The following is a 15011-nucleotide window of genomic DNA, read 5'->3' as shown; positions in this document are numbered from 1 at the left end:
AGTGACTGTTTCTAGCCATAATACTTGCACTATTTTTGTCCCAGAGTATCTTGCAGGCAGATCACTGTTTTGGTCCAAAGGTTTGAAGCTGGAAGATATGGATGAATACCCTACTCTTCCAGTAGTGTGAAGAGTACGTTCCAGATGCTCTTAGGCAGGCTGCGGGAAGAACCATGTTGCCAGGGAACAGACTGACTAGGGCAAAGGTGGAGGTTGAGGGCAGTGCACAGGAGAGGGAGATGCAGACATCTTGACAGATTGCTCCAACACTGGAGACTGGGCTGTGGGGCTGGAGAGAAAAGCAGCTGGTCCCAGGTCTTTCTTTCCAAGAGGCAGGGCTGCTGATCCCACCCCCACACATTCAACATGTCCACAGTTAAAAAGAACACAATAGCCTCAAAGCAACTTCTTTCACAATACTGCTGTGCTGCCCAAGTACTGTTTCAATGGTACTGGAGAGGCAGCTGGGGACAGAGATTAAATGTCCTGGTGAGCTTTATGATTTCATGCTCTCCACTAGTTATCTGACATCTTTGTTTCACATGTGTTAATTTTACACTTTATCCTGTTCAGTCAGAAAAAGGAGTATTAACTGTGGTAATAGAAACGGAGTCATGCACAGTGGTTTGTATCTAAAATCCTAGTACTAAGATGTGAAAATGAGAGGAATCCCATGTGTTTCAGCAACCCTAGCCTGGGGTACATAGTAAGATCTTGTGTCAAAATGAAAATAAAAGCAAATAGTGACTGCTTGTCAAGTGTTATATTTATTTCTTGAATGATACTAAAATGTTTTGAACAATATTGGAAAGGACATGATTCCATGGGTGTCAACCAACCTTCTCTTTCAAATTGTGTTGGGGCTAGACACCTCCTCTCCTATTTAGCCTGGACATGGCCTCCTGTGTAGCATGAATCTTAAAAGTTCTTATTAATAAAATCAAACCTGAGGCCAGTTATTGGGGTCAAATGCTGGATGGTCAGAGAGACAGAATAAGCCACAGCTATCTCACCTTGCCAATTGCTCAGCTGGTCCTGTTTCCTCAGACTGGAAGCCTCTGAGTCCCCATCCAGAATGAATGTCAGTTGAACTGTGTTGTTCCAAAGCCTGAAAGCTTATCCAGACAAATGCTTAACCAGCCAAATGCTTCTAGTTTCTGATCCTCATGCCTTATATACCTTTCTGCTTTCTACCACCACTCCTTGGGATTAAAGGCTTGCTTTCTGGGATTAAAGGAGTAAGTCACCACGCTTGGCTATATCCTTGAACACATGGATTTCTGCCTCTAGAATGCTTGGATTAAAGGCATGTGCTACCACTGCCTAACCTTTATGTTTAATATTGTGGCTGCTCTGTCTCTGGCCCCAGAAAAGTATACATGCACAATATTTGGGGGAATACAATACCACACTCCTGGCAGGAGGAAACGGTAACAAAAGCAGGAACAGGGTCAGAGACAGTCCATGCTCCCACTGTTAGGGATCCCACAAGAAGAACAAGCTGTAATATATGTGCAGAGGCCTAGGTCAGCACATGAAGGCTTGGTGGTTGTCAGTTCAGTCTCTCTGAGTCCCTATGAGCAGAGGTGAGTGTATTGTGTGTATTTTTTTATGTCCTTGACTCCTCTGTCTCCTCCAATTCTTCCTCCTCCTCTTCCTGAGGATTTCCTATGCTTGACTTAATGTTTAGTTTGAGACTCTGCATGGTTTTCCATCAGTTGCTGGATGAAGCCTCTCTCATGACAACTGGGTTAGGCATCAATCTATGAATATAGAATATCATTAGGGATCATTTCCTTGACTGCTTTTGTTTTTGCCAGTCATGTTTTGTTTTTGTTTTTGTTTTTGTTTTCTGTTCAAGGTCTCTGGGCTATCCAGCCTCTGGGTTCTGGCCGACCAAGCAGTGTCAGGGGGAAGCTTCCTCTCACATAATGTGGGTCTCAGCTGGCCCAATCATTAGTTGGACACTCTCACATTTCAGTGCCACATTCACCTAAGCACATTTTGTAGTCAACACAAATTGTAGCTCAAAGGTTGTGTGACTGGGTTGGTTTTCCAGTCCCGCCGCTAGAATCCTTGCTGGGTTACAAAGGATAGCCAGTTCAGGCTGCATAATCCTCATTATATTAGTCTTAGCTAGGGCCACCCTCATAGACTTCTGGGAGATTCCATTGCACTAAGTTTCTAGATCGTTTCAAAGATGGCCCCCTATTCCAGTTGTTTCTCCCTGTACTCACTCCCTCCAACCTCCCAAACATGATCCCTATTCTTCCCATTCCAACCCACCCAGATCCAGAAATTCAAACACACATTTTAATTGGAACAAGAAGAAAGGGGAACACATTTACTTGAAATTTGGGTCCTTGAATGTGGAAGGCATCTCATTTTATAAAGAAGAAATTTCCTTATATGATTCAAATATTTCTTCCTTTCCAAGAAATGCTTTAGGTGCTTAATAAAAAGAATGACAGACTGGAGAGCAACTTTGAAATTTCTAGTCTAAAATGTGAGCACTTGCACTGATCCATGTCACCACTAGAGGGCAAACATGTACTTGATGTGTTAGCAAAGGAATAAAAAACTTCACCAGGTCTGATGCATTATTTTTTCATTTGAAAATATTGCTCCTATGCATACAAATTCCAGAAATTACATATGACAAAATTTGTGGGATATTGGGCCTAAAACATGTTTCAAATTTTAAAAGTATTGAAATCATTCTGAATATAATCTCATCCCAGTCTAAAATTGATACTGAAATCTAACAAAATGTAAAAGAAAAATAAATTGTACATGGGATCCTACAGACAGGTGTCCAAAATTTGCAAATCAAAAATACTATTTGTTTAGTAATGAAGTTTTTATTCATCTGAATTTTTGCCAGAAAGGAGCTGCTTAGAGAGAAAGACAAACCTGGAGATACACCATGTGCACTTCAAATATGTGGTGTATTTGAGATGGGGATTCTGATACATTTTTGGGCCAGCATCTCACTCTGTCGCCTATGGTGTTCTGAGACTCACTGTTAGACTGCAACCCATGATGATGCTCCTACCCCATTGTTCTGCATTCTATACAAGGGTTGCAACCATAAACCACATTGCCTGGTTTTTGATGACTCCTGATACAAGCGGCAAATTCAGGTAATCACAAAACAGAATAGTAAACTTTACCAGTAAATAAAAATCAAAGGAAGAAAATTACAATAAATCAGAGCTCAAAGTAAGAAATGAAAACTTAACAAGGAGAATGGGTACATCCTGATTTTTTGATGCAGTTAGGAAAATCATATAGCTATGGTGAAATTCACTGTAAAAAAAAAACTGACCAGTCATTTTAAATCAAAAATGAAAAATGAGGGGTAGAAGGGATGGCTTAGTGACTAAGATGGCTCACATGACTGGGTTTGAAATCCAACCGGAAAGTGAACATTTACTGCCATCATACTTGCACTGCTAGTCCCAGAGTATCTTGCTGGCAGATCAGTTTTTTGACAGAGGAAGGTATTGATGGATACTACTCTTCCAGTAGTGTGAAGAGTATCTTCCAGAGACTCATAAACAGGCTGTGGGGAAAAACCATGTTGCCAGAGTACAGACGGACAAGGACAAAGTGGAGGTTCAAGGCAGTGCACAAGAGAATGAAAATGTAGACAGCTGGACAGATAGCTCCAGACACAGGAGACTAGATACTGGGGCTGTATAGAAAAAGCAGCTTTGTGTCCAAGGGGCAGGGCTGCTGATCCCACCCCCACACATTCAACATGTCCACAGTTAAAAAGAACACAATAGTCTCAAAGCAACTTTTTTTTACAATACTGCTGTGCTGCCCAAGTACTGTTTCAATGGTACTGGAGGGGCAGCTGGTGACAGGGATTAAATGTGTAGTTGAGCTTTATGATTTCCAGTCCTCCTTACATCTTTGGGTCACAAGAGCTAATTTACACTTTTACCTCGAATGATCTGCAAAGGAGAATTACCTGTGGTAATAGAAGTGGAGCCAGACACAGTGGTGCGTGGTTATTATCCTAGTACTAAGGGGTGGAAACGAATGGAGTCCCATGTCAGGCCAGGCCTAGCCTGGGGTACATAGTAAGTCGCTGTGTCAAAGAGAAAATAAAAGCAAATGATGACAGCTTGACAAGTGTACTTCAGTCTTACATTCATTTCATGTATAAAATGAAATGATTTGAGAAATATTGGAAATAGCAGGCCTCCTATGGATGTCAACCAACGTGGTATTTCCAGTTGTATTTGGATTAAACACCCCCTCTCCTCTTAAGCCTGGAAAAGGCATCCTGGTATGAGGAAATGGTCCAAAAAGCAGGCAACTGAGTCAGAGACAGTCCTTGCTCCCACTGATAGGGATCACTCAAGAAGAACAAGCTGTAATACATGTGCAGAGGGCCTCGGTCAGCACAGGCAGGCTCGCGCTGGTGGTCAGTTCAGTCTCCATGAGCCCATATGGGCCGAGGTGAGTGGATTCTGTGGGTATTCTTGTGGTGTCCTTGACACATCTGTGTCCTCTAATTCTTCCTCCCCTTCTTCTTCAGGATGCCCTGAGTTCTGCCTAATGTTTGGTTGTGGGTCAGTTCATCTGTTTTTGTCAGTTGCTAGATGAAGCCTCTCTCATGAAAGTTGGTCTAGACAACAATCTCTGAGAAGAGCAGAATATCATTAGGAATCATTTCATTGATTTTTTTCTTTTGTGCCTATCCTGGTTTGTTCTCTTCATAGTCTCTGGGCTATCCTGCCTCTGGGTCCTGGTCCTACATCATCCTGGTCCTACATCAGCTCTGCATCATGGTTTGTATCTCAATCTGGACCAGTCATTGGTTGGGCACTCTCACAATTTCTGTGCTATTTTTACCCCAGAACATTTTGTAGGCAGGACAAATTGTAGGTAAAGGTTTTGGTGCTGGGTTGGTGTACCAGTGCCTCCACTGGAAGCCTTGCCTGGTTACAATAGGTATCCAGTTCAGGCACCCTGCCTGCCATTGCTAGGAATCTTAGCTAGTGACACTCTAATAGAGTCCTAGGAGTTTCCATTGCACTGGACTTCTAGCAAAGCAGCTGGTCCCAGGTCTTTCTTTCTAAGGGGCAGGGCTGGTGATCCCACCCCAACACTATCAACATGTCCACAGTTAATAAGAACACAATAGTCTCAAAGCAACTTCTTCCACAATACTGCTGTGCTGCCCAAGTACTGTTTCATAGTACTGGAAGGGCAGCTGAGGACAGGGATTAAAGGTCCAGTTGAGACTTATGGTTTCCAGTCCTCCTCTAGGTACCTGACATCTTTGTGTCACAAGGTTAAAATTTTCACTTTAACCAGTTTGCTCAGAAAAGGAGAATTAACAATGATAATAGAAACTGAGCCAGGCACAGTGGACCATGGCAATAACCTTAGTACTAAGGGGTGGAAATGAGAGAGTCCCAAGACGTCAGGCAGCCCTAGCCTGGGGTACATAGTAAGACCTGGTGTCAAAAAGAAAATAAAAACAAATGGTGACTGCTGGACAAGTGTACTCTAAATATTAATCTAATTCCATGTATAAAACTGGCATCATTTGCTGGGCAGTGGTTGTGCTCCCCTTTAATCCAAGCACTTGAGTTTCAGAGCCAGGCAGATCTCTGTGAGTTCAGGCCCAGCCTGGTCTACAGAGTGAGATCCAGGATAGGAACCATAACTACACAGAAAAAGCCTGCCTCGCAATAAACCAAAAAAAAAAAAAAAAAAAAAAGGAAGAAAGAAACAAAAAACAACAAAAAAAAAAACAAAACAAAAAACTTGCATAATTTGAACAATATTGAATAGGTCTGGCCTCCCATGGATATCAACCAATGTGGTATTTCAAGTTGCCTTAGGACGAGGCACATCCTCTCCCGTTAAGCCTGAACAAGGCATCCTGGGAGGAGGAAAATGTCCCATAGTGAGAGAAAACCCATGACACCACTGGTAAGAATACCACAAGAAGACCAAGCAGTAATTTGTATACAGAGGGACTAGGTCAGTCCGTGCAGGCTTCCTGGTTGTCAGTTCAGTCTCTATGAGCCCCTAAGGGTCCCAGTGAGTGAATTCTTTGAGTTTTCTTGTGATGTCCTTGTCACCTCTGACTCCTACAATCTACCCCTTCTGCAGGATTTACCAAGCTCTGCCTAATGTGTGGTTGTGGGTCTGTGCATCTGTTTCCTTCAGTTGCTGGAAAAATCCTCAGTCATGACATGTGGGCTAGGCAACAGTCTATGAGAACAGCAGAATAGCATTAGAAATCATTTCATTCACTTTGTTTTCTTTTGTCAGTCGTGTTTTCTTCTATTCTGGGTCTCTGGACTTTCCAGGCTCTGGGTCCTGGGCCTATGGTCAGGGTCCGGTGTGAGCTCCCACTCACAGTATGGGACTCAAGCTGGACCTGTCCTGGGTTGGGCACTCTCACAATTTTTGTGCCACCTTTACCCCTGCACCTTTTGTAGGCAGGACAAATTGTAGGTAAAAGGTTTTGTGGCTGATTTGTTGTCCCAGTCCATCCACTAGAAGCCTTGCCTGGTTACAATAGATAACCATTTCAGTCTCCATACTTGCCAGTGCTAGGAGTCTTAGCTAGTGACACTCTCATAGAATCCTAGGAGTTTCCATTACACCAGCTTCTAGCTCGTTCCATAGATGCCTAGTAATTTGGGTTGTCTATCCTGGCACTCACTCACTGCATCCTCCTCCAACATGATCCCTCCTCTTCCCATTCCCACCCATCCTCATCAGGACTTTCAGACCCACAAAATAGTATTAGGGCCAAGGAGCAAAGGGATAGCATTTAACTGAAACTTGTGTCCTTGAATGTTGACTGCACCTCATTTTGTAAACCAGAAATTTCCATATTTCTTCCTTCCAGCAAATGTTTTAGGCGTTTAATCAAAAGAATGAGAGACTGATGAGCAACTTTGAGTTTTCTGGTCCGAAATGTGAGAGTTTGCACTGATCCATGTAACCACTAGAGGGCACACATGTACTTGACGGGTTAGCAAAGGAATAAAAAGCATCAGCAAGTTTGATGCATTATTACACCTTTTGAAAACACTGCTCTCATCCATCTACCCTATTGGAATTACATATGAGGAAATTGGTGAGATATTGGGCCTGAAACATGTCTCCTATTGTAAAAGGATTGAAATCATTATGAATGTATTCTTATTCCAGTCTAAAACGGAGATAAAAACAAACTGTAAAAGAAAATAAAAATTCCATATAGAATTCTAATGACTCTATTTCTAAATTTCGGACATGTATCAGAAAAACCACAAATCAGAAATATAATTTGATTAATAATAAATTTTTTTCATATAAATTTCTGACAGAAGGCAGCTGCTTAGTTGAAATGACAGACCCGATGATACACCATGTGCACTTCTAATACATGGTGCATTTACGATGGGGATTTCTGATACATGTTTGAGACAGCATCTCATTCTGTGTTCTGAGACTCACTATTAGACTCCAACCCATGATGATCCTTCTAACCCAGTGTTCTGAATGCTGTACAACATTTGCAGAAATAAACCACATTGCCTGGTTAGTGAATTTTCATGATATGAGCACCCAATTCATGTAATCACAAAGCATAATAGCAAACTTTAACAGAAAAAATACGGGGAAAAATTACAATAAATCAGAATTCAAAGTAAGAAAAGTAAACATATACAGAGAATGGGTACAATGGAATTTCTTACTGTATTTAGGAAAACCATATACTATTGGTGAGATTCACTGGAAAAACATGACCACTCATTTTAAATCAATAATAAAAAATGAGGGGCAAAAGATATGACTTAGAAACTAAGATGGCTCACATGATAGGGTTTTAAATCCAACCAGAAAGTGACTGTTTCTAGACATAATACTTGCATTACTTTTGTCTCAGAGTAACTTGCAGGCAGATCACTGTTTTGGTCCAAAGGTTTGAAGCTGGAAGATATGGATGAATACCCTACTCTTCCACTTGTGTGAAGAGTACCTTCCAGATGCTGTCAAGCAGGCTGTGGGAAGAACCATGTTGCCAGGGAACAGACTGACTAGGTCAAAGGTGGAGGTTGAGGGCAGTGCACAGGGGAGGGAAATGCAGACATCTTCACAGATTGCTCCAACACTGGAGACTGGATGTGGGGCTGAAGAAAAAAGCAAATTGTCCCAGGTCTTTCTTTCCACGGGGAAGGGCTGCTGATCCCACCCCCACACATTCAACATGTCCTCAGTTAAAAAGAACACAACAGTCTCAAAGCAACTTCTTTCACAATACTGCTGTGATGCCCACGTACTGTTTCAATGGTACTGGAGGGGCAGCTGGGGACAGGGATTAAAGGTCTAGGTGAGCTTTATGAATTCATGTTGTCCACCATATAACTGACATCTTTGTGTCACAAGTGTTAATTTTACACTTTATCACATTCGGTCAGCAGAAGGGTATTAACTGTGGCAATAGAAACTGAGCCATGCACAGTCATTTTTGGCTATAATCTTAGTACTAAGAGTTGAAAATGAGAAGAATACCATGTGTTTCAGCAGCTCAAGTTGGGGTACATAGTAAAACCTTGTGTCAAAGAGAAAATAGTGACTGATTGACAAGTGTTCAATTTATTTCAAGTGTGGAACTAAAATGATTTGAACAATATTGGAAAGGACAGGCTTCCCATGGGTGTCAATCAACCTTAAATATTTTTTAAATATTTATTTATTTATTTATTATGTATATAGTATTCTGTCTACATTAATGCTTACAGGCCAGAAGAGGACACCAGATTGAATTACAGATGGTTGTGAGCCACCATGTGGATGCTAGGAACTGAACTCAAGACCTCTGGAAGAGCAGACAGTGCTCTTAACCATTGAGCCATCTCTCCAGCCCTCAACCAACCTTCTATTTCAATTTGAGGTGGGACTAGACACCTCCTTGTAGCAGAATCTTAAAAGTTCTTATTAATAAAATCAAAGCGAGCCATTATTGGTCCATCTGTAGATCAGAGAGACAGAACAAGCCACACTATCTCACCTCGCCGATCCTCAGCTGTCTTGTCTCCTCAACTGAGCCTCTGATCTTCATCCCAATGCTCTCAGCTGAATTGCTGTTCAAAAGCCTGAATGCTTAACCACCAAAAGCTTAACCAGCCAAAAACTTCTAGTTTCTGTCCTCACCCGTATATATCTTTCTGCTTTCTACCACCACTCCCTGGATTAAAGCTGCTCTCTCGATAAAGCGTGTGTCACCATGCTTGCTATTTCGAATGTGCCTTGAACTCACAGAGATCCAGAGGATTTCTATCTCTGAATGCTAGATTAAAGTGTGAGTGCCACCATTTTCTAGCTTTGTATCTAGTGGCTGTCTTTCTCTGACCCCAGATAAATTTATCAGAGTACACAATATTTTGGGGAACACAATACCACCACACCTCCTATCCTATTAAGACTGGACATGACCTCCTGATACGAGGAAATGGTAACAAAAGCAGGAACAGCGTCACAGACAGCCCTTGCTCTCATTGTTAGGGATCCCACAAGAAGAACAAGTTGTAATACATATACAGAGGGCCTAGGTCAGCTCATGCAGGCTTGGTGGTTGTCAGTTCAGTCTCTCTGAGCTACTATTAGCCAACGTGAGTGGATTTTGTGAGTTTTTTTAATGTCCTGACTCCTCTGTCTCCTCCAATTCTTCCTTCCCCTCTTCTAGAGGATTTCCTATGCTTGACCTAATGTTTAGTTGTGAGACTCTGCATCTATATCCATCAGTTGCTAGATGAAGCCTCTCTGATGACAACTGGGCTAGGCATCAATCTGTGAATGTAGCAGAACATCATTAGGATTATTTCCTTAACTGTTTGTGTTTTTTCCAGTCATTTTTTTTCTATTCTAGCTCTCTGGGTTATCCAGACTCTGGGTCCTGGCCCTCCAGGCAGTGTGAGGGGTGAGCTCACAGTCGCATAGTGTGGGACTCAAGCTTGCAGCTTTTGTAGTCAGCACAAATTGTAGGTCAAAGTTTTGTGATTGGGTTGGTGTTCCAGTCCTGAAACTGGAATCCTTGTCAGGTTACAAAGGATAGCCAGTTCAGGCTGCATAATCCTCATTACTAGTAGTCATAGCTTGGGACACCTCATAGAATTCTGCAGATTCCATTGCTCTAATTATCTAGATCGTTTCAGAGTTCCCACATATTCCAGTTGTTCCTCCCTGTACTCATTCCCACCAACCTCCCCTACATGATTCCTCCTCTTCCCATTCTAACCCACCAAGAGCCAGAAATTCAAACACACATTTTAAGAGGGCCAAAAAGAAAAGGGAAAACATTTCCATGAAATTTGGGTACATGAATGTGGACTGCATCTCATTTTACAAACCAGAAATTTCTCTATATGATTCGAATATTTATTCCTTCCAGCAAAAGTTGTAGGTGCCTAATAAAAAGAAAGAGGGAGTGGTGTGAGCAAAATTGAGTTTTCTGGCCAGAAATGTGAGAGCTTGCACTGATCCATGCAACCACTAGAGGGCACACATGTACTTGATAGGTTAGCAAAGGAATTAAAAGCTTCACTAAGTCCGATGCATTATTTCTTCCTATTGAAAATATTGCCCCTATCCCTCCAGATTCAGAGAATTATATATGATGAAATTTATGGGATATTGGGCCTGAAAAAGTCTCAAATTTTATAAGGATTGAAATCATCCTGAATATATGCTTATCCCAGTCTAAAATTGAGACTGAAATCTAATAAAATATATATAAAAAATTAATTATACATAGGAAAAAATGACTCTATTTCCAAATTACATTCAGGTATACAAAATTCACAAATCAGAAATATGATTTATAAATAATAAAGTTTTTATTCATCTGAATTTCTGCCAGAAATGAGCTTCTTAGAGAGAATGACAGACCTGGAGATACACTATGTGCACTTCAAATACATGGTGCATTTGAGATGGGGAATTGTGAAGTTTTTTTGAGCCAGCTTCTTACTCGGTGTTCTGAGACTCACTGTTAGACTCCAACCCATAATGATCCTCCTACCCCATTGTTCTGCATGTGATACAAGGATTGCAGCCATAAACCACATTGCCTGGTTTTTGATGACTCCTGATACAAGCACCAATTCAGGTAATCACAAAGCAGGATAGTAAACTCAACCAGAAACAAAACCACAGGAAGAAAATTACAATAAATCAGAACTCAAAGTAAGAAATAAAAACTTAACAAGGAGAATGGGTACATCCTGATTTTTTGATGCAGTTAAGAAAATCATATAGCTTTGGTGAAATTCACGGGGGAAAAAACTGACCCAGTCATTTTAAATCAAAAATAAAAAATAGGAAGCAGAAGTACTGGTTTAGTAACTAAGATGGCTCACATGACTGGATTTGAAATCCAACCGGAAACTGACCATTTACTGCATTCATACTTGGACTGCTAGTCCCAGCCTACCTTGCTGGCAAAACAGTTTTTAGATGAAAAGATTTGAAACTGGAAGATACTGATGATTACTATTTTTCCAGTAGTGTGAAGAGTATCTATTAAAATTTTTTGCCACTCACTAGTTAAAAGATATTTATTAATGCAAACTCAAAATTAATAATGTATGCATCTGATTAATGCAGTAACGTTTCTCGGAGCTTACACAGTCAATCTGCATGGTCAGCATCCGCACCAGAGAGCCACGCTGCCCATCCAGCTCTCGTCAGGCCTTCGCCCGCCTCGTAGCGTCAGTTCAGAGTCTCAGTGTTAACTTCCAGAACCAAGTTGGAATGGCTACCCACTACAAGTATCTTCCCGATACTCATAAGCAGGCTGTGGGGAAAAACCAGTTGTCAGGGTACAGACAGACAAGGACAAAGTGGAGGTTTAAGGCAGTGCCCATGAGAGTGAAAATGTAGACAGCTGGACAGATATAGTTCTAGACATAGGAGACTAGATACTGGGGCTGTATAGAAAAAGCAGCTTTGTGTCCAAGGGGCAGGGCTGCAGATCCCACCCCCACATCAACTTGTCCGTAGTTTAAAAGAACACAATAATCTCAAAGCAACTTCTTTCACAATACTGCTGTGCTGCCCAAGTACTGTTTCAATGGCAGTGAAAGGGCAGTTGGAAACAGTGATTAAATGTCTAGTTGAGCTTTTGATTTCCAGTCCTCCACTAGTTACCTGACATCTTTGTGTCACAAGAGCTAATTTACACTTTTACCTTGAATGATCCGCAGAGGAGTATTACCTGTAATAATAGAATTGGATCCAGACACAGTGGACCATGGCTATAATCCCAGTACTAAGAGGTGGGAATGTGAGGAGTTCCATGAGTGTCAGGTCAACTCTAGCCTGGGGAACACAGTAAGATCTGTGTCAAAAAGAAAATAAAAGCAAATGATGACTGTTTGAGAAGTGTACTTAAGTCTTACATTTATTTCATGTATAAAAAGGAAATGATTTCAACAATATTGGAAAGAGCAGGCCTCCTATGGATGTCAACCTATGTGGGATTTCAAATTGTAGTGGGACTAAGCACCCCTCTCCTGTTAAGCCTGGACACGGCATCCTGGTATGAGGATATGGTCTAAAAAGCAGACAATAGAGTCAGAGAAGCCCTTGTTCCCACTGACAGGGATCACACAAGAAGAACAAGCTGTAATACATATGCAGAGGCAGGCTCACTGGTTGTCAGTTCCGTCTCCATGAGCCCATATGTGCTGAGGTGAGTGGATTCTGTGAGTTTCTTGTGGTGCACTTGACGCCTCTGCCTCCTCCATTACTTCCTTCTCTTCTTCTTCAGGATTCCCCGAACTCTGCCTAATGTTTGTTTGTGGGTCAGCACATCTGTTTTTGTCAGTTGCCGGATGAAGCCTCTCTGATGACAGCTGGGCTAGGCAACAATCTCTGAGAAGAGTAAATATCATTAGGAATCATTTCATTGATTTTTTTTTTCTTTTGTGCCCATCATATTTTTTCTATTTGTAGTTTCTGGACTATGAAGCCTCTGGGTCCTGGGCCTACAGACAGTGTCAGGGGGAGTTCCCTATCATAGTATGGAGCTCAAGCTGGACCAGTCATTGGTTAGGCAATCTTAAAATTTCTGTGCCATTTCTACCCTGGAATATTTTGTAGGCAGGACAAATTGAGGGTAAAAGGTTTTGTGGCTGGGTTTGTGTCCCAGTCTCTCCACTGGAAACCTTGCATGGTTACAACACATCGCCATTTCATGCTCTGTATCCCCTTTGCTAGGGGTGTTATCTAGGGTCACCCTCATAGAGTCCTGGGAGTTCCCATTGCACTTGTTTTCTAGTTGGTTACAAAGATACCTGACTATTCCAGTTGTTTCTCCTGGAACTTACTCCCTCCAGCCTCTCCAACATGATCCCTCCTGTTCCCATCCCCACCCACCACCTTCCAGACTGTCAAACACACAAATAGTATTAGGACCAAGGAGAAAAGAGACAATGTGTGCATGAAATGTGGGTACTTGAATAAGGACAGCACCTCATTTTATAAACCTGAAATTTCTTTATATAATTCCCATACTTATTCCTTCCAGCTAATGTTTTAGGCGGTTAATAAAAAGAATCAGAGACTGGTGAGCAACTCTGTTTTTTCTAGTCTATAACGTGAGAGATTGCACTGATCCTTGTAACCATTAGAGGGCACACATGAACTCGACAGGTTAGCAAAGGAATTAAAAGCTTCATACATTATTACTACTGATACATTCTTACTGTCATTATGCTGTGGGATAATGCTTTTGAACACTGATTTAATAAAACGCCGATTGGCCAGTAACCAGGCAGGAAATATAGGTGGGATATACAAACAAAGAGAATCTGGGAAGAGGAACGCTGAGTCAGAGGAATTCAGGGAGCAGCTTGTAATGGCACCTAGGTAAAGCCATGGAAAATGTGGGAACATACAGATTAACAGAAATCGGCTGAGTTTAAGTGTAAGTGCCAGTCATTAGTAAGGCTGAGCTATTGGCCGAGAAGTTTTAATTAATATAAGCGTCTGTGTGTTATGTGCGTCTGAGCAGCCAAGGCAGGAGGACTTCCAGCTATACCATTTAAAAACATTGCTTGCATTAATGCAGGTTGTGGGAATTACATATGAGAAAATTTGTATGATATTAGGCCTGAATCATGCCTCGTGTATTAAAAGAACTGAAATCAATGTTAATATATTCTTATATTAGTCTAAAATTGAGACCAAAACCAAATACACACACACACACACAAAAAAAAAAATTAAATTCCATTTTGGAAACAAATGTCTCTGTTTCTGAATTACAGATAGGTATAAGAAAATCTCAATCATAAATAAGATTTGTTTAACAACAGATTTATTCATCTACATTTCTTCAGAAAGGAGCTGCTTAGAGGCAATGACAGACCCAGAGATACACCATGTGCACTTCAAATACATGGTGCATTCTGAGATGGGGAATTCTGATACATTTTTAAACAGCATCTCACTCTGTAGCTTATGCTGTTCTCAGACTCACTGTTAAACTTCAACCACGATGACCCTCCTAACCCATTGTTCTGAGTGGTATACAAGGACTGAAGCCATAAACTGAGTTGCCTGTTCTCTGATTATTCTTAATACAAACACCCAAATGAGGTAAACACAATACAGGATGGTAAACTTTACCAGAAAAAAACTACAGGAAGAAAATTACGATGAATCAGAACTCAAAGTAAGATAAAACATAACAAGGGGGATGGGTACAAGGCAATTGCTTATTTCAGTCAGATAAATCATATAACTTTCATAATAGTCACTGGAAAAAAGTAACCACTCATTTTAAATCAAAAATAAAAAATTCGGGGCAGAAGGGACTAAGGAAGGACTAAGATGGCTCACATGACTGGGTTTTGAAATCCAACCGGAAAGGGACCATTTACTGCCATCACACTTGCACTGCTAGTCGAAGAGTATATTGCACTCAGATCACTGTTTTGGTCCAAAGGTTTGAAGCTGGAAGACACTGATGATTACTA

This window comes from Peromyscus leucopus, chromosome 1 (assembly GCF_004664715.2).
Source record: "Peromyscus leucopus breed LL Stock chromosome 1, UCI_PerLeu_2.1, whole genome shotgun sequence".
Taxonomy (NCBI): Eukaryota; Metazoa; Chordata; class Mammalia; order Rodentia; family Cricetidae; genus Peromyscus; species Peromyscus leucopus.
Note: the sequence above shows the minus strand (reverse complement) of the source record.